Source organism: Mandrillus leucophaeus, unplaced genomic scaffold (assembly GCF_000951045.1).
Source record: "Mandrillus leucophaeus isolate KB7577 unplaced genomic scaffold, Mleu.le_1.0 Scaffold72, whole genome shotgun sequence".
NCBI classification, from domain to species: Eukaryota; Metazoa; Chordata; class Mammalia; order Primates; family Cercopithecidae; genus Mandrillus; species Mandrillus leucophaeus.
The window spans coordinates 4351116-4354114 of NW_012107808.1; the positions used below are offsets into that span (position 1 = coordinate 4351116).

Here is a 2999-nt window from a genome sequence, read left to right on the forward strand (position 1 = left end):
TGAGCCACCGTGCCCGGCCATGTGGTCCCAATCTTTAGCAGCGACCTCACCTCCCACCTCCTTGCCTGCTGCCCACACACACACCATATCCCAACAAATCCGTTCCAAAACTGCCATGCCTTCTCATGACTCCTTGCCCTGTACATGCTGTTCCTTCTCTCTGGGATGCACCTCTCCCTCTACCAATGGCTGGGAACATCTTAAGACCCATTTAAATAAGTCACCTCTTCTGCAAAGCCTTCACACCTCCACACACTTGGCACCCAATGTGACCTTCTTCTCAAAGGCACAGGCCACGTCTTTGTGCCCTAGGTCTCCCCAAGGCCTAGCAGACACTCAGTGAATGTTTGTTAACTGTTTAATGAATACGAGTTTTGTCCTCATCTGGGGGAGCTTGACAAGACCTACATAAATGAAGTAATTCATTTCTAAAAAGTGTGATGCAATCTAGAGGTAGAATCGCATCTTCAACAAGAGGGAGATCTTTGTGGGTCTTGGAGGAGGGCAAGTCTGGGGAGGGAAAAGCCTTCCAGGTAGGGGCATCAATGACAGTAAAGCTCCCCCAACCTTTTCCAGAGAGAGAAAGATGAAATCCAGGCTAAGGCTTTTCCCAGGCTCCAGCTTCTGCACACTGTCCATGCATAGCTTTTGCTTCTTTTTTCTGCCATGTAGACTGGAAACCCAAGTATAACTGCAGGGGATGTGCTATTTTTGAGCTGCCCAGCCTCTGAAGCCCCTTTCTTTGTTGGAAGAATCCCCCACTTTATGAATCTTAGTGGGAAGTGGAGCCCACTTTCCTCTTTGAAAGGTGTACATTCTAGATACTTATTCCCCCTAGCTTATCTTGAACCTTGGCATGGCACGTGACTTGGGCCTGGCCAGAAACCACAGCCAGGATTTTGAATCTGCAGTGAGTGATCCAAAGCAGCAGGGACTGTGGAGAATTCCTTTGTGGGGCAGCAGCAAGGCTTGGTGTCATGGATTTCAATGAGAGTAGAGGGTACTGGACTGTGAAGGCATCCAGGTTCCAGGACCTGGTGCCATGGAGTCAGTGCAGCATGCTGTGATGTCTGCTGTTCAGTGGCAGAAGCAACAGGGATCTCCCTGGGAGAGGTCTGCATGGTGATTTGGGCCATGGTTCTAGCTGCACACCCTCCCAGAGCCTGCTCATTCGATAAGCCTGCTTCACCAACATGCCTCACCATCAGTAAGAAGTAGTAGTCTTATATTTTAATCCACTAGAGTTGGTTTCTTTCATTTGCAAATAAGGACTCTGATATAGTAATTAATACAGACCAAGCTAGGCCCCTGGTCTTCAGGAAAGGGAAAGAAAATATGCATTTTCTGAGCATCTACTAGGTGCTTACTAGTGCTCTAAAAACTTCAGCTAATGTACCTAGATGTGTTTTTTTCCTGGATGCTTTGAGGATCTTGGAGTGATAATCTCATCTGCACTGCCCAGACCTCTGACAGTGTAGGGGCTGTCAGAGCCCTGCTTCATCAACATCACCTCCAGGCCGAGGTTTCAGCATCAGCTTCCAGATCCCAGCCCCGGCAGGGACAGCTTATATGGCAGCTACAACTGTCCAGCAAAGACCCAAGACTGCCTGCTTTGGCCTGGTGAGCTAAATCCTCATTTCACTGACTTCTTGCATTTTTTATTTTAATCTCTCTCATTTGGTCTCATGTTCTAAATCTCTTGGCTCAAGAAGCAACAAGTTGCTACCTTTTGTCCTCTATTCTAGGAAGTTTGTGTGACGGTTGTAGCAGCTGGATTCCGTCTGAACACATTCCAGCAATTTGCCTGCTGCAGGATCCTTCAGAGTGAGGCTGGCCGCATTAGTCTGGTCAACTGCAGCTCTGAGTTTCAGAACCACAATCAGTGAGTGTGGCTGGGACCGTTTGCATCAATTACAGCAATTGCTGTCCCCAGGCAGAGAGCATCTCATATTAATAGCTGAGTGGGTTGATGAAACTCTGTTTTTTTCCAGGGGTGGCTTTTGATGTAACAAGCTTTTATGTCCTTTGTCTAGATGAATGACGGCCCCAAATATCTTACCTGGGTTTTCCCTGGTTTAAGGAAATCCAGAAGAGAAATCATCCAAATAAATCAGGGTGATTGATCACATTCAAAAGGGTTCTTTTCTCTCTCTGCAAAAGGTTTCTTCACTGGGTTCTCTCAGCTGCCTTCTGGTGCAGTTGAGAATTTGTTTACAGAACTGGACATGACTAAGGAGAAGGAGGGCGGTCAGGGGCTGCCTGGATCTTCCAGCCCCTCCCAGCTAGAGTCACGGGTGCCTCCAGCTGTGTGCTGGAGCCTGGCCAGAGCCTGAAGCTGTCCTGACCAGCAGCCTCAGCTCTGTCCTTTGGGTACTGTGCACTAGCCTATGACTCCTCCTTCCATCCTTTGTGAATTCGTCCACTTGGCCATTGCTTTCTTGGCACCCAGCGTGTCTGCCAAGCACTCTGCTAGGCACTGGGGCTACACAGGCAAATCACATGGATGTAGCACCCCCTCTCTGAGATACCTTCAGCTATTAGACAAGTGGACCAGGGGAAGCAACATCAAATAACTACCTGCTTGGGGAGTCCAGGATGGGGGAGCTCACCTAGCTGAGAGGGGCTCAGAGCCCTAGAACACCCCAGGGAGAAAGTGCCATTTCCTCGAAGACCTGAGAGATGAGCGGGTAGCCAGGGGAAGATGGCAGCAGAGCAAAGCCCAGAAGAGGCTGAAGCAGAGAGAAGGAATGGAGACAGAAGAGAAGACAGAGAGGAGTCAGGGAGCTCCTCACCAGCCTTCCTCCCTGGAGCTTCCTAACAACCCTGTGGGCTAGGACTCTCACTACCATCACCCCCATTTTACAAATGGGGAAACTGAGGCACAGAGCGGCCAGCTGACCTGCCCAACGTCACATATCTCGTGAGTAGTGCAGCCATGATTTGAACCCAGGTCATCTGGCTCCTGAGTCCAACCACCATGCTGAGCTGCAGCTGAATAA

The 2999-nt window shown here is 49.5% G+C and overlaps 1 long non-coding RNA gene across 1 annotated transcript in view; it reads right to left on the reverse strand.

Annotated features, from left to right (window-relative positions):
* Positions 1–2204, reverse strand: part of LOC105528529 — a 10295-nt gene extending 8091 nt beyond the window's left edge. The window contains exon 1 of the long non-coding RNA XR_001004370.1: positions 2060–2204. This is a non-coding gene — a long non-coding RNA (uncharacterized LOC105528529). The remainder of the gene's footprint in view (positions 1–2059) is intronic.
* Positions 2205–2999: the final 795 nt, after the last annotated feature.